The sequence below is a fragment of the Lutjanus erythropterus genome, chromosome 21 (assembly GCF_056507025.1).
Source record: "Lutjanus erythropterus isolate fLutEry1 chromosome 21, fLutEry1.hap2, whole genome shotgun sequence".
Taxonomy (NCBI): domain Eukaryota; kingdom Metazoa; phylum Chordata; class Actinopteri; order Lutjaniformes; family Lutjanidae; genus Lutjanus; species Lutjanus erythropterus.
Genome location: NC_139337.1, coordinates 7,592,821 through 7,614,980, shown reverse-complemented (window position 1 = coordinate 7,614,980; position 22,160 = coordinate 7,592,821).

Sequence of the window (22,160 nt, the reverse complement as noted above, 5' to 3'; positions counted from 1 at the left end):
CTTTCACAGTATTAAAGTAATGGATTATCTCAGTACCAATAATGTTTTATGTTTGTTGTAGGTTTAATATTTTTTTCCAGCTAGTCCTTCCTTTGTTATGTGCAAATGCACATTGAAATTAAAAGCTTTAATTATGTACATTTTAATGTACTTTGTTATATATGTTATTTGCACTTCTCTCTCAAACCTTAAGTAAAATAAAATACAACATCCTGGTCAAAAGCATCACCACTAGGGTTTCTACCTGTCCTATATAATACAGGACTGTCCTGTATTTAAACTGTGCCCCACTCAATGCAATTTGTCTTGCATTTTTCTGCACCCGACTCACCACATATGCTACATTAATGCATTAATATTAGTGATGCAAACTATGCTTGCAGCTACTCTTATGGAATATTTCTCTTTATATTTATGTTGAGAGTTGCTGAGAGGACTTTGAGATAAAAAAAAACATAAAACCAGAATGCAGGAAAATGAAGTGTTACTCAAAATGTTGAAGTTTACATTTTTTTCACTAGAGGCCATGATAATTAATTGATTGTAATAATAATCCACATTTTTACTAAATGTATCTGTAATCTGATTATGTCTTTTTTCCAGTAACTAATAGATTACAGTTATCTTTTTTCTGTACTCTAATTACATCCCATTACATGTAATCCGTTCCTCCCCAAGCCTGTTAAAAGCTCATAAATGCACATACAAAAACATGCACACGTCACATCAAGTCAGTTGAACTTCACTTCTGACCTCCAGTCCCTGTCATACTTACATAACTTCAGAATAGTGAGTAGTGTGTGTGTGTGTGTGTGTGTGTGTGTGTGTGTGTGTGTGTGTGTGTGTGTGTGTGTTAGCATTTTGGACATTTAGTCATTCACAGAGAAGGTCTACTGTGTATGTGTGTATGAGAGAAAGACACTGTGCCCCTTCGAGTGCATTAGTGTGTGTGTGTGTGTGTGTGTGTGTGTGTGTGTGTGTGTGTGTGTGTGTGTGTGTGTGTGTGCGAGGGAGGGAGACATATCCGCTGTTGGCAGGACCTTTCCGTTCTCACAGCAGCGTCCAGGAATTTTTCATCGTCCGTTTCCCTGTTTTTGTGACCAAGGGCGTGTGATGTCATCTCCATGATTTTCAAACACTATGACGGTTATTCCTCTGATTTCCCCTTTGGTGCTTTTTGCACATAACCGTCCTTTAAAAATAACATTAAACTGGTCGGACTTAAATCTCCCTGTTTGTCGCTCTTTCTTTTACAGGATTATGCTGACGTTGTAGCGCTTATGCTGCTAATGCTAGCTGTGCTGCCCCGTTTTTGCTCTAGCCTTTTGTTTACGTCTTATTTTACCCTCGCTGTGTCCAATTACGTGCAGCTGCAACAATCCGGCTCCACCGCAAGGATCATTAAAGTTTCATCTAATCTCATCTAAACTCAATGAAGACCACATTGTCGCAGGAGGCCTGTTTGTTTTGGCAGCAGGATGGTGGAAACTCCACAACAATGCTGTGTCCTGCTGTAGTGTCCATGAGTCAATCCTGAAGTTAGCATCTTTGCAGGTAAATTAATATGTGCAAGGAGGGGGTGGCGGTGGTGGGGAAACCATGAGTGAGCTGAGTGTGACATGGCAGCAGCCTTATAAAACTGCAAACAGGAACCAGATGAGGTGCGATTAGTGCTGACAGGCAGACAGGCAGGCAGGCTTCCCCTCTGCCTGCGCTGCTGCTGAGGAGAGAAGGTCTGGTCCAACCACAGACCCAAAACCGGCCTGGCAAGACGGTAACTTTACATCGGATCTCCCCAGTGAAGATCATATTCACTTAAATGGCTTGATTATAAGGTTAAATTGCACCAGGTCAACTTCATAAAAAGACTGATCTCGTTATTGGATTCTGTGGAGGTCAGGATGTGATGGAGCGAGAAATGTCGTTTAAAAGAAACTGTTGGTTCCCAGATGGCTTAAGGGTTGTAGAAACAATTTGTCAGTCTTCTGTAAGCATCTGTACCATCACTGCTAGTCCAAGAGCTTTTCCAGGAGCTTCCACCCAAATTACCACAAACTTTGAGTCCCAAGAACTACCTTTAGCTGCGTTTCCACCGCAGGAACTTTCCCCAAGGACTAGGAACCTAATGTGTTTCCACATGTGTTTCAAATATAATGATGGCATTCTGTCATATTATTTGGCATTGTTGTTCTATAGTTGCCCCCCCCCCCAAAAAAAGTCCCTCCTTTGGGACAGTACTTTCCAAAAGGTTGTTTAAATGAAACTGTTGGATCCAAGATGGATTAAGGGTTGTAGAAACAATTTGTCACAATTTGTTGTCTGCATTTCCATTGCGGTCTGAAGACCCACAAAGATTAAGCAAATTAGTTCACTGACGTATGAAAAAGTGACAGCTGTTTTTACATGTCATTTTTGTGCACGACTATGCAACAACGATGGCATCTGTCATATGCTTTCCTCTGTAACTCCATAGCTGCATTTACACCACAGGAACCTTTGGGCTAACTCAGTGTGTTTCCGTTGCAGGGACCAGGGTCTCCAGGCCAGGCCTCTTCTGGGGGCAGTATCCCACAAAAAGTCCCTGCCCAGGGGTAGTACTTTCCAAAAGGTTCAAATGAAAATGTTGGATCCCAGCAGGATTATGGGTTGTAGAAACAATTTGTCGCTCATTCGTAAGCATCTGCACCATCACTGCTAGTCCAAGAGCTTTTCCTCCGGCAGCATTCATTTGCACTGAATAAGAGCATCAACTGAACATGAATTCATGACCACATTCTGGATACATTTCCAAATTTTCTCTCCGTTCCCATGGCCTTGCTGTGGTGAGGTTTCAATTCTCCAACTGAACGGTACAGCAGTTGCACAATGAGTAGGGCTGTAGTGTGGGTCCAAGAGACTGGGCCCCGGGCCGTACCGTCAGCAAGGAGCTCCCTCACAAGTAGTGCCTAATTAATTAGATTTTCTGAGGAAGGCGGACACGACCAGGATAGGACGGTTCTCACGACCTGTGGAGAACTCCTTTGCGACTCAATCTGCTAATGTATAATCAAATTTGGGATGTTAATACCTCTTCAAGAGCAGTGGATGTGATTGGCATCAGTGAGGTGCAGCGGGCCTTTCACTCCCAAATATAACAGGACTGGAAGTGAAGCCCAGCAAAGGCTGGAAAGTACTGGAGCTCTTTGGCTTTTTTGTTGGGATATCTTGACTTGCTATTATACAGGCCATGGAAGATGTGAGATTTAAAGCATTGCACACATTTTATTTGTCTTTCATGTACGTAATAGACTGAGGCTTTTAGTCACGCTGGTGGCAGGGCTCTAGGGATAGTTATTCTTTGATGAAAGGAGCTTTTTGTCCAAACAATCTTCAGGACATCTCCAAACTCCAGCACCAAAGATATCATTATGAATACTTTGCCTCATAACCTCATAAAAAACACTGGAGAGTAATTTTCTATATTAAATCTGTGTTTCCACTCAAAGTTCCCAAGAACTACTTTCCAAGGTACTAAGAGATTCTTGTTCAGATTCAGCCTGTTGCTGGCGGTGTTTCCATCACGGTCTTAAGACCCACACAAATTAGGCAAAATAGTCTGCTGATGTATGAAAAAGTGAGGGCTGTTTTTTCATGTCATTTTGCAGATGACATTACAACAACAATGACATCTGTCATTTGTTTTCTTGTGTAAGGCATTCCCACTGTAGGAACTTTTTCTAGGGACTAGGAACCTTTGGAGGAACTCCAAAGTTCTTTTCCACTACAGGGACCATGGTGTAAATTAAATTATTTTACCCCTCAACAAGTCCTAAAGTACAAAAGTACAGCAGTTCCAAAAGCACAGGAACAGCAGCTCATGTTGATATAATGAAGCTACCAAAAACAAACTGGTTTGTAACTGCAGATTTAAACAAAAAAAATGTGGCTGAAATAAAATGCTGCACGTACTTGACCAATCAGAAATGTTCAGCGCTACAAGCGACATCCCCAAAGTTCCTGTACTTTTGGTAAAATAATATCCCTGGAACTTAATTTAGGAAGTTCCTTGGTTCCTAACACCTGAGGAAAGATCCTGTGGTGGAAACACATCTTTAGTCATTTTCTTGCCATGTGTTAGACGCCTTCATATTTAGAAGTTCAGTGTTGTTCTGCTCCAGTAGCAGAGTGAGTGACAGGAGCCCGCTGAGTGCTCTGCTAATGAAACTCATTCCCCTGCATGTCTGTCTCCGCGGTCGCTTTACCCCGCAGCTCCCTCCAAACCAGTTCACCACCATGTCTGCTGGATGCAACACATGTCACAGCTCCAGTCAGCTCCTACCTGCTTCTCATAAAGCAGAGGCTTACAGCTCCATTCTGTTCTCTATGGTGTGCAGGAAAAGCACCAGTAGGAGAGCAGGGTGTCGTCCATGTCGACAAGTAATAAAGTCTGCTGGGTGGGTGGGCCCCATGTGGAAGGTCACTGGAAACAACAACATTACACAGTCACTAATCCTGGCAAGATTTTTTGCATTTGTTTCATAAAACCAGTTAGAAAAATTCAAATTAACTTGTGTCAAGTTTTTATTTTGTTAAATGTCATTTTCTTATTACGTATTTATGGAATATTTTCCTTTCTACTGCCAAGCTAAAGATTATACACTCATTATAGTTTTTTGTGATCTCATAAGTTATTATTTTTTCTTTTTTTAGATCACAAAGTGATCAATTTATGATCACAACAAAGCAGTTTTTCTTATTTCCCCATGACCTCAGTCTAACAAGCTGTCACGCCATTTCCTCATGATTGTTGAATAAATACTCAGTAAGTGCAGCATGTTGGAACATTTTCTGGTGATTGTTATCAGAGTAATTATGTCATAACAGTAAAACAAAGCTTGTATGTCAGTATCATTATGTAATCACTCTGAGACTTTGCCAAAGTAATTATTTTGAGATCACAAGATGCCTTCCATAACTTACTGCAGTTTTTTCTTGGTCATTTACTGTTGGCAGAGATGAAACTGTAACAAAACCAGACTCACAGTTGCATGAATCTACACTGTTTAAGTTAGTGAGAGGAAGGCTGAGCACTTATTATATCCATAACCACTGGTCATGACCACAGAAGGCTAAATCTGTCTAATCATAGGAATCCTCTCACAGTTAGACTAAACGGTTATTCTGTGATTGTTCTTTATCCCCATGCAAGACTTTCCAGTGTCTGTCTCTTAACTGAATTCCCGTTGCTGACTCTGCTGCCACTGACGCGCCTGCTTCGTTTGTCACCCAGTGAACGCACCATCCTTCCGTTCCCGTTCATGAGTTTAGCCTCAATGTCTCTGGTTCCTGGTTTCCTGTGGCTGCGCCCCGTTTCCACTCCGCGATGCTACAGTGTGAGTGCTTCCACCTGCTTACCTGTAGTTGGCTGTGACTCAGATGTCATATGTGCACGTTTCTGTGAAGTGAACCTACCTATCGGCTCATCGATCCCTCGCTTTGCTTTGACTTACCTCCTGCTCATCCACTGTAGGCTCGTCTGCCCTGTTGGACTACTCACCTGGTTCCGACTCTTCCACCTGGCCTCGACCTCCATCCTGCTTGTCCCTTGTCTGCTCGTCTGCCTTGTCTGAGTGCTCGTCTGGTTCTGGATCCACCGCCTTGTCAACTTTGTCTCCTGCCTATTCCTTCTTGGTGCCATCGTCTGAAGCTGAACAGAACTGTTCAGGGCGCAGCTCAACTTCATGGTTCGGCTCGGTCCGTCCTTCAAGCCTGAACTCCGGAGACTGTGTTTCTACTTATTTCCCGAGTTCCCGTTCAACTTGTGTTATAATAAAGGTAATTACCAAACACTGCTCTGTGCCTATGTGCTGCTAGTGGGTTCAACCGATACCCGTTACAAAAAGTTATATTTCAGCTTTGAAGTATATATTTTTTCGACTCCAGGATCTTATTTATTGAGATAATGTTTCAATAGGCCAGATATATCATTTCAATGTGATATTTCACTGGTCTGCTTAAGCAGAGCTGTTGGTGAGCAACTACAGTTTGCAAATGCAACATTAAGATCTGATTTGACTAAAATATTAATCTAACCACTGTATACCTGGATATTCTTGCTTGGCCCTCTCTGACTATCAGTCAACTCTGTGTCAAGGATCTGGATGCTGTGACATTCACTCCTCCTGTTTCTTGTTGCAGCTCCAAGTTCTCTTTCTCATGATGCTTTGTTGTGTGTTTGAACAAAGTTATAGCAAACATCCTTCCTACCCCACATGTTTTCATTCACAGCTGTGAAATGTCTCCAAACGAAGCTTCTCTATCATTCAGGAATCGCTATGTGTTGCATTAAAGTGGTCACCGCACCGCAGCGACCCGTGTGTTGTTTGAGTGCAAAACAAAGATCGGAGGACCAAAGAGCACACGCATTACACAACTGAATGTTTTTTGCACAGGCAACTGCCCTTTGATGTAATTCAAATGGCATAATGTAGACAAGAGAAACTAAAAGTGATCCCTTTTTTGTATCGATGCCAATGAAGCCAGAAACGATCTTAAAAAAGTAAATAGTATTTGAAGTATCTGTATTTTTTAATCTCTCCGCCTACCCCTAGCAGCCATTGCTTTGGCTGTGACGTTGGCTGTGGCTGTGATTGTGACCAGGTGGCTACTCTCTAAAACACATAAGACAAAGCCAGACTTAGGATTTGAACCTGGTTCTTCTTCTGATATGACAGATGTGTTACCAGGACACCCCAGGAGTTCAGGAATAGCAACACCCCAGTGGTAAACTATCTCAGCCATGCAAAAGTCCTGCATGTAATTAACATGACACAAATTAAAAACAAATGTGTTGCAGTCTTACTAATCAAACCACAACCGTCGCTCTAAACACAAAAACACTAGTGTCCATAGTTACGGCCATGTTAGCTAGTTTTCATTAACCATTAGCTGGAAAGATACAGACTAGTGCCTAATTTACCTACTATGATACAATCACAACTACCAGTGTCAATCTAAACTTATCATGGCAAATGAGTATCCTAGCTCACAATGTTACTAATAAAATGAATGCTACCACATTGCTATCCAGAGTAAACACAAAGCAGAGCTTGAAACAGGAGTCAGTGGTAACACTGAGCTATGTGAACTTACTGAGCTTTTCAAGATCAAGCTAATGAGGTAATGAGTTTGCTAACTGACAATTAGCAAGCTTGTTAGCATGAGGAGATTTGTTTGTCCTCTTCAGTAACTATTTATTGAACAAAAAAGTGCTCAGTGTAGAACAAAATTACAGGAAGAAGTAAATTGAACAGACAGACTACTGTGACAGATTAGCGTTAGCCAGACCAGGCCTGCCAGAAAACGAGGGTTAAAATGGCTAACTACAGCAGTTCAATAACTGGTTGTGCGAGTAGTCACCATGTCACTAACCTTCTGGCCTAAACTGAACCTGAACTGTATGACTGCTGCTCAAGACTGATAAGGTCCATTTTCACACAAGGATTTTATACAATTTTTTGGGGCGCCTCTGCCCCATGTACTGCGGCTACCAGTTCCTGCCTGTGGCTCATTTGCTGCAGGTCATCCCCTCTCTCTCTGCCACCTTTCCTGTCATATCTTCAGCTTTTACTATCCAATAAAGCAAAAAAAACCAAAAAAAACCCCACAAATTTTACCATGACTTTTTAAAATGTGTTATTTTTTCCCTTTTTTATGAGACAAGACAGCTGAAAACTTGGAAATTGTAGAAAGGGAAACGCTGGAATAGAAAAGGAGCTACTGCACACGACTCAGCTTCAGTACATGGGGCGCAAGCTCTATAAAGTGAGCGCCCCTAATGTGATTTTAAGAGCATGTATGAATTCCCTTGTTAGTTTTGCAGACAACATAAAAACCCTCAGTAGGAGTAAATTTTCCCTGGAATGACTGAATGAAAGAACGAAAAACGTAAGAAAAAGAAAACAAGCACATGTAAAGAAAATGCGAGGAAGGCCAGCAGTGTGCCTGCTTCAGGTAGACCGTCTCAGGCAGAGCAGAGACAGGAAGAAATTCCCAGCGGGAGGGCCAGCTCATTATGATATCCAGTTACAGCCTGGAGCAGCCTACCAGCTACAGTTTAAAAGACGTTACAGACTCCTTCCCTCTCCCTGCCTCCCTCTGCTTGTCTCTGTCCGACACTTGACAGCTGTAGGAACACAATCAGTCATGAAAATTAGACTGAGGGATGCACAGCTCTTTCTTTGCTCATTTAAGCGCCTCTTTTTCACAACACTTTCTGTCGTTTTTGTCCTTTTGCAAACTGTTCTTCTCACCTCTAAGGCCCTCCCTCTCCTTCCTGACCAGTGCTCCTTCTCAGTTTTTATTACACACAATGATTATACATCATTGAGACTGCCCTACCTTTTCATTTCCATGGAACCAACTCCCAATTACACTCATCAAAGATGGGGGGCGGAGGAGGAAGGGGGGAAGCAAGGTTTGGTTACAGTTTCAAACGCCACTAGACTTCCTGTTGCTGAGAGAGAAAGCCTTAGGAAAGCAGAATGGATGTTTTCTTTTTTTTTTTCCTCTCTCCTCTGAATGATAAAAGCCAATGTTTTCCAGACATGACATGCATCTCCAAAATGGCTGTTCAAAGAATGCAGTAAAAGTCTGAAACAGATGCATCGCCGCGTGGTGAACACTGTGTTGTTTAGACAGAGACACATCAAGGCCTGTTAAATAACAACCATTACGACATCGCCGCACAGACGACGTCTCCTTTAAGATCTCTGATAAAGACTGACCTTTGATTACAGACAGGAAAAAACAATTAGCACCTTTATCCTAAATTCTGTGGAAGCCTATTTCCGCCAACGCAATAAAAGACAGAAATAAAACAAGATCCTGTCAGGCATTATAAGGAGAAACTTTCTTGAAATAATGACTCAGTATCTCAAATGTAAAAAAAGAGTAATATAGAATGTAAAAATGTACTTAGCTTATCCCAAATGTTTCCAACAAAGAAGAGAAAGCTGTAATTTATTCAAGTTGCAGTGTGTTTCCTACTAGCTGCTAGTTGCTATAACTTATGAAAAAACGTCGGACAGGTCAGAGTGTCCAAGGAAGTTGGCAAATGTCAAGGTAAGGTGAACTTCATCATCTGTGAACATGATTTTTGCCTGAGTAACGACAGACTTTCATCAGTAGTGATTGTTTAACAATGAAGACAACTCCCATGATCCCACAGCACTTCACAATGTTGTTTGTTATTGTTTAAATGTGAGAGACCCCCAGCAGCAGAATTTACATATTGTGCATTTAATATTTCAATTAGTGACTTACCTATCTCAAAACATTGAGTTAATCTCAGTGATAAGAAAACCTGTGAAAATACTGTAAAAAATCAAGCAGGAATTTAGTTGAATCAACTGATCTTTTCTCATTAACTTAACATAAATACACAAATTCTATTTATCAAGTCAATTAAACCTAAATTTTCACAACACATCAGAACTCATAAACATGACCTCTGAATGAATGTACTATACAGCGTTTATTAAATTATCTTGTCTTTCTAAAGAAACATGATCCGCATATTAGCAGACTTCCCAGCATGCACTGCTGTGTGTTAAAAGTTAATAAATTGTGATAGATGTTAAATGTTGTTTTGAATCTTTACAAAAATACTTCAACTTGTCTTTTCAAATTCAGTCAACTTAAACAATAATGGACACTATGTTCTAAGAGTTAAAAACAATTAGTTTATTTTTACAGTGTTCTATCTTATATCGTAATATTTTGAGATTAAAATTCATTCATTTTCATTGCATTCATTTTGTAATACTAACTCATATTTTGAGATACTAACTTATTTTGAGAAAGTTTCTCTTTATTTTGAGACACTAATTTATTATGTTGAGATACTAACTTATTATTTCAATAAAATGTCTTATTTTAAGACATTATTTTGAAACATTAACTCATAGTTTGAAATACTAAGTTGTTGTTTTGAAAATGTTTCTCATTATTTTGAGATACTAACTCATACTTTAAGATACTAATTCAACATTATTTTGCGATAACTCATATTTTTGGATACTAACTTGTTATTTTAAGATACTAATTAACTAATTTATTATTTCGAGAAAGTTTCTCATTATTTTGGGAGAATAACTCATATTCCTTGATACTAACTTATTATTTAAAAAAAACCCCATTATTTTGTGGTACTAAGTCATACTTAAAGATACCTATTCTTTATTTTGAGATACTAATTTATACTTTGCAACACTAAGTTATGATTTTGATAATGTTTCTCATTATGTTGAGATACTAAGTCATTCTTTTGAAAGAGTTTCTCGTTATATTGAGATACTAATGAATTATTTTGAGATACTAACTCATACTTAAAGATATTAATTAATTATTTTGAGATGATAACTCATATTTTTCGATACTAACTTAATTTGAAAAAGTTTCTCATTATTTTTAGATACTAACTCATATTTTCAAAATTTCTCAGAATGACTCATGGGATCTTATTTTTCCCATCACACTGACAGTAATGGGATTTTATTAAATTCTGATCCAAACACAACATTGACACACCAATAGCTTTTAATTATGAAGGTTCAAGTTTCTGTCCTTCAGCGATGACTCACCAAACATCACCCCTTTCTTCATCCTTGACTCATAATCCCATTGGCAGCTCCTTCTGCTCCACCAGAAACAGTTGCAATTTTATGTTCGCCATTAGCAGAGGTGCTGAGAGGCCCGAAAATGTAACGAGTTTTTTCGACGAAGCCGCAACTTTATGAGTTTTTGGGAGAACACGTACCACACAGTGAGATGCTGGGGCATGCAGAGGTGGTAGCTGGAAGTTTTTTTTGTGTTTTTTCCACTTGTGTGTGCGTTGCTCTGTGCATTTAGTGAATTCGTATAAATTCCATGCCCTGATTTGCTACCACAGACGCCAAACCAGAGGGTAATTGCATGCAAGTTTATGAGATCCATTTGACATAGTGGGTGATTTGGCAAAATGAATGCGTGTGGGTATATATGGTATAGAGATCCTCCTTTGCACAAACATACACTCCCTCTCTCACGAGCACACACACCCACAGACATACAGTATAGACATTAAATGAAAGGCTTGCATTGTCTGTAGTTCATCATGGTAATTCAGTAAAGGTTATGTGGGAGGCGTCAGAGCAGAGCGAGATTATGTCTGCCCCTGTCTGCGTTTTCCCCTCATTTACTACCAAATTATGTGTAATAGTTCAGGGTTTCATTCAATCAAGTCATTATTTGGGTTGCAGTAAATGCCATCCAACAGTCAGCAGGCAGACAGCAGGGGAAAGAGGCCACCAGCAGTATGGATTTAGTTTGTGAAATCGTAAAGTCTGTTCATGTAAATACATATTTTGTATGGACGGTACTGGAGGTGATCTACTGGTCGGTGGTGCTGCGGCGTTCTGACCACATTATACTGTGACATCATGTGGATCAGGGTGGGGTCAGCAGTCCCATCTGAAGGAGTCATACAGCACCTCTTTCATTATTAAAGCATGTTCTGAGCCTGTTTGTGTAACTGTAGACACAAGGTGTCAGAGTGAATCTTAGGCACGTGAATCAAAATGGCTCCTGAGTCACTTTGTATAAAGCTGCTGTTCGGCAAAAACCTTGTTTGTCCAAAACTGTTACTTTTCAGGAAATTGAAAAAAGAAAACCTTGTGTTTTAAAACTGAATGGATGCTGTTGAGTCAAAGTTAGTACTTAGCCATGGTTAAATATTTGTGAAACCCACAGACAGACATACAGGGTCACAGATAGCATTAAAATATAAAAAAAAAATATTGAAATATCAAAGTATGGAGGTACAAGATTTGTGCCTGACTTCTAAATTCCACCAGCAGTGCCTTGGTGTGTCCCAGCTTGGTGCTCCGCTTCAAATAGAAGTACATATATTTTAGTTTGTGGTGCTTAAAGGTGCACGAATGTAAGAATATTAGTTTAAATTTTTTCAAAAATTAACTAAAATTATGAACAGAATGCGAGGAAATGACAGTTTTATCCTATATATTGTGTTGCAGAGCACTAGCTGGCACTCAGTCTAGTGATATGCTGCCCCCAGAGTATGTATTCAACAGGAAAATGATTCCTCTTCATACATTTCTCCCAAAGATGATTGAGGACAAGGAATGAAAGGAGACTACAGATCAAAATAGAATGAAGAGGTACAAGAAATCTGGAGAGCTATTTGTTACCTGTGGTGTTAAACATAAAATATGATAAATATCTGCTTTGCATTCAGGTACAGCTGGGAGGGCTAGTTTCTGAACATATACATTACAAAGAAGTGAACCCTTTCTGTAAATTTTTCTTGTGTTTATGATAGAAATTAAAACATAGTTGAAAAGATGTTTTAGTATGTTTCTTTTACCATGCCATTATATCATGTTGTTTGGGTGGACGCTGATTTTTGCCACCTCCTTCTCATCACTGTCTGTCAAATGCACATCCACCCTAATGCTCCGTTTTAATCAAATACGTCCAGGTGCCAAAAGGCTCCCAAAAACTAAAATTTGTGACTAAAAGTTCCTTTAGCACCATTCCTATGTATGTTGCCAGCACATTTGGAGAATTCAAAGGGAACCTGAAAAGGTAGAAACTAAGAACTCTGCATTGAATCAAATAGAAGTTTGGAGTCTCGTGTTCCCTTGCTTGCAATCTTGTTCATTGTCCCTCATTCCTCTCAGTCAAACACACTCTTCATCTCACTCACAGTTATGGCATCTTTGTTGCGGTTGCCTAGCAGCAACCATGTTGTAACGATGCAAGACAACGTGTTAATTAGTGAGCTACAGATGTGCTAGGAGGGGGATTTTATTCCCTTTAAAGAGAGCTAGGCTAGCTGTCCCCCCTTGCTTACAGTCCTTGTGCTAAGCTAACTAGCTGCATATTTACTGCATAGTATCTAGCAGCAAATAAGCAAGTTCCCCAAAATGTCAAACTATTCCTCTAAGGACCTGATGCTGAAGTTATAGTAGCTAATTTTAAACGCTGGTTCCTCCCATCCAAACAAAGGTAAGCTTGTCGAGTTCCTGAAATGGTCTCTGGGATTCTGATGAACTGGGATCAGGTCATAGTAGGATCATTTATAATTCGAGTCCTTGGTCCTTGTAGGCTCCCAATGTCTCGCTCAAAAACTTCAGCAGGGTGGATGTTTGAGACCTTACCCTCTGCTCGCCACTCTGTCTCCTGTTTCCTTGATGTCATTACCCCAACATCTTCCTCCCTGACCTGCTCACTGACTATCTGGGAACATTACAGGGTGCTCTGCTGTAGCATTATGAGCTTGTAAAGAGGTCCAATCAAACATCTTGTAGTTTCTCACACCTCTGTTGGACACATTTCTCTCCCTGGTGTTGTTTTCCGTGGTACGCTGCCAGAGGCACTCGTTGTCATGATAATGCGTACCTCACTCCGGCCTGGGAATGGTTTACCATGGTAATTAGTGTTTGTAAGCAGCACTGAAGGAATAAGAAGAAGCACCTGGTGACAAGCCTACATTCACACACACTTGCACACACACACACACACACACACACACACACACACACCTGGGAAGCTGAGGGAGGAACAACTGGTTTTCAGTGCTGAGTTCAAAGTTTCAGCTGCATTTTTCCCTCTTCACAAACACGCAGGCGTGAGAACACGAACATGAGTGACCGCTGCCTTGTTAGGACGCTCCCTCAGGATAGTAAACCAGGGATGAGAAAAGACCTGAGGAAGTATTTGCTCTGCACCTCGCCACGCCTTCCAAAACATGGAGCCGTTTGAACAATGACAGTTCATTTCTGCCATAATTTTCCAGGAACAGAAGCTCTCTACCAAACTGTAATTCCAGCAGCTCCAGACCTGTCATTTAACCCCCCAAAACTGGTTTCAACCAGCTTGACGGGACTTTCTGACTACTCTAAGAGGCAATGAAGAAATGCTGACTTTAAGCAGAAGCTCTCCATTTTCAGAACCATCAGGGATCAACTGGATTTGTCATCAGGACTATGAATATGTCAGACCTGCTTATACTTTCAGGAGAGTTGACATCAAGCCTTTAAGGCCTAACTGAAGTTGGGTACCTCTCAGATTTGAACAGATACTGGTCTTTTTTACTTTTTCTTACTGTACTCTCTGTAATCAATAAAGTAATTGTGAAAAATAAGCCCAAACTTCCCAAAGTCAACATTGTTATGCATAAAAATGCTAAGCAAACCGCTAAAAAAGACCACTCCCCTAAGATAGCTGACAAGTTGTGGTGACTGCAAATGACCAGACTGTCAAAAATCAAAGCAATGAGTTCTTCTGTGAACTGTGATTTCTGTACATTGACAGTGATTTGAATCACGTAACAGCCAACAGTGTCAGTCCCTCAGCTGGTTAACTGCCTGTGTAACCATCTGAACTTTAGTGATACAATGAACTATATTTATTGCTTACCAAGACAGGACTTTAATGGAGGCCATGAAGGCCATGGCACATGTTCCCCATGAGTGTGGCCCTGAGTGTGGCCTTGATGCCCCGCTCTCAATGCCCCAGCTGATTTAGCCATTTTCTCCTCTGCCTCTTTCCTGTCAAAGTGTTCTGAGCCGAAGTTTTACAGCCTAATTTTGTAACATTAATGTTAATAACCATAACATTAGTCCTTCTGACTCCTCATTCCCATCTTCAAATGAGTCCAGTGGCTTTGATCGGCTCATGGCGAAGAATATGTGAACTTAAGAGTTTGTTTAAATATTGGAAATCAGTAAATAATAATGAATAATTTTGTCAGTTAACTTTTAAAAAAATATTTAGATCTATTTAAAATAAAATCATCCTTTACCATTAAGTTAAAGTCTTTATTTCCCTGGAAAATCATAACTTTATTTGCTGGCCTCGCTGCCCTGGCATTTTGCTTTTGTGCCCTCCAAAAAAAACAAACAAAAAAAAAGACTACACAAAAGTGGCCTTGTCCCTAAAATTATGAAATTCCAGGCCTGCTGCTTACATAATTGTAACCAGAAAATACATGTCAAACAAACATCAAAGATATAAATATATATGTGTATATATATATATATATATATATATGTAGCCTTTTTTTTTTTTTTACTAAATTCAACACAGCGAAGAAAGACAACGTGGCGAGGTGAGATTTCCTTTTCTGCATTCCCGTTACCACACATACAATGACATTTTTAAAATCATTACACCCCAACTGTGGACAAACGTCTATCCTCCACCACCGCTCGTAGATTTTTCGAGTGTCTGGGACGGCTTTTGTAGGTCCCATCACCCTGTCATTTGAGCCGTTCCCAACCTCGAGAAACCTCTCATCTTCCCTCGGTTTCTCCATTCATTTTATCCCCGGGGCTCTGTTCCAGCGCCAACTCATAATGGCTGTGCCACTAAACATAGCTCCCTGACGTTTACGTAGACAGAGACGGAGGTGAACATTTGCATGTGGTGCGGAGTGAATGCCATAAGGAGGTTAAGTCTGAGAGCAGCCTGCAGGCTCTTTGTGATGTTAAAGGAAAAATGTCCCACACCATTACACTGGTTGAGGCCTTATTTAAGGTTTAAGAAGTGTCATTACTTGACATTATAAATCATTATGGGATTTGGGGCTCCTCGTGGGCCTGGATCCACAGAGAGGGCTCTGTTCATCTTATGCTGTAATGCACAGATAGAGTTGGCACTGTCTACTGTCTGATTTCTACAGACTTCAGTTTCTGTTATTAGCCAGGCCATGGTCCCAGTTGGGCATGTACTGTGTCTAAGCATTAATAGCATTTTAGAGAATGACATACTGCAAATGCCAGTTATTCAGCCCATAGGAAGCTTTAGCATGTATGACAGTGACGTTGGTGCTCATAAGCTCACTGTTTCCATTTCAGCAGCGCATGATGATGTCAAAGCCTGAGGTGCCCAACATGAACATTATTTAAATCTGTTATAATCTGAAACAGTCACTGGCTGAAACACTCACTGAAACATACAGTCTCATCAATATAAAGTCAGGTTCCTGAACATTGAACGAAACCAGCAACTTCATGACCAACAGCGTGGCATTTATAATGAGCAACTGAAGGTCATTGTGAAAGAGTGTAGAGAGAGGATGGTAGCTATGGTATGTTTCTCTATATGATCAGGCACATGCTTTTACCTGACAGACATACTCTGACCTTTTACTTATAGTAGTAATAAATATATTGGCCACTTGGAGCAGTGCAAAAGCTTGTAAATACAGCATTTACATAATCACCTTATAAAGAAAAATGCATTTTAAAACAGGCAGTTCCCTATTCTACACAGCTTCATCAACCCTTTTTAATAGTCCATGTGTTTTCGTAATAAATACCACGGGGTCTAATCACCAATGTCTTAATGATTTGAGTGCAATGCACATTACACACATCAGCACTATTGGCTCTTTTGGCCAGCAGTGCCTGCTTTTGTTGGAAACAAGCTAATATACAGGAGCAAACAGCACTCTGCTAGTTTTTACACCGACATATTAGCAAACAGTTGCCTATTTATACATCCAGCAGACACAGGGGAACATTAGTATTAATTTGGAGTCATGTTCTTGGCCACCTGAAGTCCAGTATTTCCTCTCCTTTTAACACTGTTGTGGTCTCCACCAACTCCGCAGGAAATATCTGTCTCTTTTGCATCATGACGTTCACCAGCTCACCAGCTTTGTCTCACTGCCGTTTGGTGCTGGTCAGGTGGTACATGGTGGATTGTATCACAGCTCTTTGACGAAAAATATCAAATTGCTGCTACCGGAAATCAGTAATGTAATGCATCCGTATCCATGAGGAAAAAAAATGGTATTCCAACATTTCTAGTTGTGGGCCACAAAATCAAGCTTTCTACCACTGCAAACCAAACTGCAATGTATCAATGATGTCAAGTGAAATCTTGCAGTTCCAATTTTGTTCGTTTGATTATCCTGACTTTTTAAAACATTCTCAAAAAGTTTAAAAATCACTTTGTCTTGCTAAAAAAGGCAGTTTTTTCCCCCCAAAATTTATAAAAAGCCATTGTACAAGGCTTTGATTGGACGACAGCAGTTTATTAAAAGAACCACTTGCATGATGACATAAACATTTAAAGGACCAAGTCACAGAAAATAAATCTGTGTCTTCATGATGTAAATAAGTGCACTGTGTGTTTTAGTGCAGCTGCTCCGTTCACACAATGCCTCGTGTGTGTGTGCGTGCGTCACCAGCGGTTCATCAGTGTGCGTGACATGTGTGTAAGCTTAACAAGCAGCTCTTTGACTGTTTACCCTCCGCATTTTGTTTGTCCTGTCGGCTCCTCGCTTTCATTCTGTTTGTAGAAGAAGAGAAGGGAAGGAGAAGAAGAAAGGGATGGGACTGGGCAGCAAATGCACATGTCAGCAGGGGAGTACAGACAGATCGAGGGCAAATATTTACCGTGCTGTCCGGTGGACTCCCCAGGAAGCCTGTCTAATGAAAGACGAGGGGTGTTTAGAGGAGGCTGCTGCCGTTCAATTAGCATCTCCCACCAGCAGACAGTAGTTTGTGTACAAACACGCTGCTACTGAATTACTGGGGGGGCTGTATATATATATATATATATATATATATATATGTGTGTGTGTGTGCTTAGGATGTGAGCGTAGGTGTGTATTTGTGTGTGTTAATTAAAGAATCTTGCGCATTCTTTCATTTTGTATCTGTGAGCGGTGCTTTCAGGGTGGGGCTGTGGATGTAGGCGCTGTAGAGTCGGGGGAGGTATGTGCTGAAGTGTGTGTGTGTGTGTGTGTGTGTGTGTGTGTGTGTGATGAGGAGGGATTCCAGCTCTTCATTATGTAAACAGTGTTTATGTTGTCCACTGAGAACCCCCAGGGGGATGTTTAGACAGAGGCCTTCATCAACTAACGCTGAAGCCATTAGCAGCAGACACACACACACACACACACACACACACACACACACACACACACACCAGTGCCTCAATATATACAGTCAGAGGCGGTAGAACTACACACAAGTGTAAGAAAAAAAAGGTAAAAGTATTGATTTAACGTATTTACTCAAGTACAAGGGAAAAAGTTCACGCTCTGAAATGTAATTAAAAAAGTAAAAAGTTGAAGGACATTTTTACTGGCTGTTTCTGTGCAAAGTTACGTGAACCTCACCTTTTTACCACACTCAAGTCTCCCTCACTGTCTTGTTCCGGCTTTTATCTCATTTTTGTCTTGTTACATCATGTTACATTACTTATGTCTTGTTAAATCATTTTTGTCTTGTTACATGTTTTACGTTGTTTTTGTCTTGTTAGGTCTTGTTACGTTGTTTTCTTCTCATTACATTGTTTACATTGTTTATGTCCTGTCACGCTATCTTACATTGCTTTTGTCTAGTTGCGTATTTCACTACATAGTTTACACCTTGTTACATTGTTTTTCTTTGTAAATTGTTTGAGTCTGGTTACGTCTTGTTTTGCTGGATTTGTTTTGTAACATAATTTTCATCTTGTCATTTTTATCTTGTTTTCGTCTTCATACATCATTTTCTTCTCGTTACGTCTTTTACATTATTTTTGTCTTTTACATCAGTTTTATCGTTAGTATTTGTTACGTCATTTTTTCCTTGTTACATCATTTTCCTCTTGTTATGTCCTGTTTGTCATTTTCATCTTGTTACGTCTATTGTGCGTGATATGTACACCAAGGAATTGTTTTCTCTGTGTAAGCGCCATCCATTTATGTTGAAATCAGTCTTCATGTTGGCAATGATGCAAAATAAAAATAATCAATAATTGCCTTCAGATTCCTGTTTTGAAAATGTGACATAGAAAGTACAGATATTTGTGTTAAAATGTAGGGAGTAAAAGTAAAACGTCAGAAAAATAAATACTCAAGTTAAGTACAGATACCTGACAACTCTACTTAAGAACAGTAACAAAGTATTTATACTTAGTTACTTTTCACCTCTGCATACAGTACACACACATGCACACAAAGACAGAACAAACACACTTTCATTCTTTGTGTCTGTCTTCTGGGGAGTTTTTGTTCAGCTGTTAAAGGGAGTAGCGTGCAGATAAAGGATGGAGACACACTCCCTTGACCACACACACAAACACTCAAGATAACCCTCATATCTGCATGTGTGTGTGTTAAGAGGGCGGGAGGGAGGTGTTAAAGCCACAAGCGCTTTACCTCACATTTCTGAGAAACAACTCTGTGGCGTCCCTGAAAACTACCCACAAGGCTGTGAGGTTTCCGTCCAACAAATACAATACCATTCTCTTTATGTCACTGAGTGCCCCGTGTCCGCCAGCAGCGCACTCAGCAGGCTCTGCATCCAGCTCTCATTTCCCTAAATTTAATCAAAATCATACTCACACAAAGCCCCACAAACAGGCATCGCATCTAACAAAACATATAGCATGTATGGTCTCTGTAATCACATGAATGCTGCGGGTGTACAGTCGGCTAATTGGAACTGGCAACAAATGAGCGAGCACGAGCCAACGTTTTTGGAAAAGGGGACTAAAGAGATTGGAAGGGGCACGTAATTACCCCGGGGTCATTCAGACATCAGACGACAGTTTTCTCTTTTTGTTCCACTGTTTGTTTTGTAACTGCTATACGTTTAGTGTGGCTGCTCCCGTCGCAGTCAGAGCAGCAGCCACTGCAGAAGACAGGGTTCATGTAGTGTTACTCTGATGGTACACAGCTGGACACCAGTGACAGGGAGGCAAAAGAAAAGAACTGGAACAAAATCTGGATACCTTTGTTGTTCTGTGAGTGAAAAACAGAAAAACAGATGACATTAAAAAGTGTGAATACAATAAACACAATATAAAGTCAATATTAAAGGAGCTATTTGGAATATTTTTCAGGCTGTATGTGACTCAGAATTTTGTCAGTTAAATCAGTTTTGACTGTTCAGATATGAATATTTGACTGTTTGCCCCCCATATAGACTATCATGCAATGCTTTATTGAAATGATGCTCAGGGATCACATTATATAGTAAATAAGCCAAGTTAAAGCTTGGATTATACTCCCAAATAGACTCCCTCTGAACAATGTGTGCTAACTTTGCTTACATAACTTTTTCCAACACTAAATATCAAACAGAAGCTAGAAACTATATCGTATTAAGTTGCTATGACCTATAAATTCACCACTTTGAAGCAAGAAAGAAGATAACCTCGATTACCTTGGAGCCTAACCAGCTTTAATTGTGCAAGGGCAGTTGTAGTGTCTCTGTCTCAGAACTTCTACAGGTCCATGGTGTTCCAGAGAAAAAGTAAGAGCGCACACTCTGTCTGACAAATAAATTAATAATGAAAAAAAAAGACTCCAAAACTTGAAGAATCTCAGACGACTGTGGAGTCTGCGGCTGATGATTGGAATCATTGTCTTTCAGGGTGCAGCAGAATTAACAGAACTAAAATCATCAACATAATTTCACAAAATAACAGTTTAGATGTTATGTCAGAGATGACTATGTATCGTCATGCAGCGATATCCACTGAAACTAGCATGCTAACCAGCTAGCCCATCCTGTCTTGCAATACCACTTTGTACATCAACATGTCATAGAGTCGCTGTAGCGTCCAGTCTGACCTCAGTCCAACATGAGACGAGGAAGAAGTAGAGCTGATAGAAGTGATAGAAATAGAAGCAAAACAAGAGTTAACATTGACTTTGCTTTCCACCACTGGAGACATTTCTTGGCAAGAAAACGTCTGATGCCGAAATTGTAACTTTTCCTCAAGACTAGTATGTAAACAACTGTTAATGCTAATGTTAGTTATTAAGAAATGTCTTATAGAGTTGTCAAAGTACTTACTGATGGTTCAGCTGCTAGTTGAATGAAAGAGAGACCTATGTGGGGACTACCTGTCCTTGTTTCTTACAATAGGAGTGGACACCCCAGCTTTCTGGTTATATGCTGCCTCCAATTTGTTTGGAGTATGAAAAAAAAATGATAATGATAAAAATGATAAACAGATGGCCAGTTCTTACATATAGTTCCTTTATTGACTGATGCAAGCTGATATTAAATAAATAAAGTCAATAAATAAAAGTAAAGTTGCCAGGCTGTGAGGGCACCAAGTGGCAGTTAACGCACCAGGTTTTTGAAAACCTGTATCTCTGACATGAGAGGAAAATGCAAATGTATTTAGGATGGTCCAAATTCATTAAGACTGATTGGTTTCCACATGACTTTTCAGCTAAAATGTCTTAACAAGGATAGGATGTTAATGTTGCCTCATATTTCCTGGATGTGTAAATAACTGTTTACTAATAACACCATGACATCAGATACACAGGTTGATAATATATAAATGCTTAAATGATGGAGCTTTTGAAACAAAAAATAAAATAAAAAAAATAGTAAAAATGGGAAAATTTCACAGCACCAGCACCCACAGTTCCTCTCTTTCTTTTTTGAGAGGGACTCAAGCATAATTATATCTTCTTTGCATTCCTTTCCCATTCTTCTCTTGACTTTCTATTACTGGAAGCATTTACTGACCCTGTTTACTGTAAACTGGGGTGATCCTCAGGAAATAACTACTTTTGAGAGTGTTTTATGTGAAGTTGGGGTGAAAATTGATTTATGACGGTCTGCTCCTCTGAATAAAATACAGCTGTTTTACTGTTAAAATTGTTAAATACCAATAAAAATGAGATCCTCAAGGTTCAAGTCAGTATAAAGGATTTAGACCTTTCAACCCGTCCTTAATAGTTTCTTGTACCATATCATTACTGACTTTTTACCCAACAGTATGAGTGTAAGTGGACAACCCAGTTCTTTAGGTAATAATTCATTGTGCTCACCAAGTTAAATGAATAGTTATATAATTTTGGGAACACTTATTCACCTTAAAGGGACACTTCACCCCCCGGCCTGTAGTGCTGTTTAATTATCACTGCAGATAATTCACAGACATTTTGTTGTGAGGAGTTTCATGTAAGACCCAGTAGATTTAACAAGATCTGTGGGTTATTTTAGACAATCTGGTCATGATTTTTGGAAAGAGATGCCGGTTTTGAATTTTTCAGATGTATTTTTTGGTTCTTGGAGCAATGCGGAAAAACATGGATAAACAGCTCTGCAGGCCAGAGGAAAAATATGCATTTTGATTTTTTTTTTGGG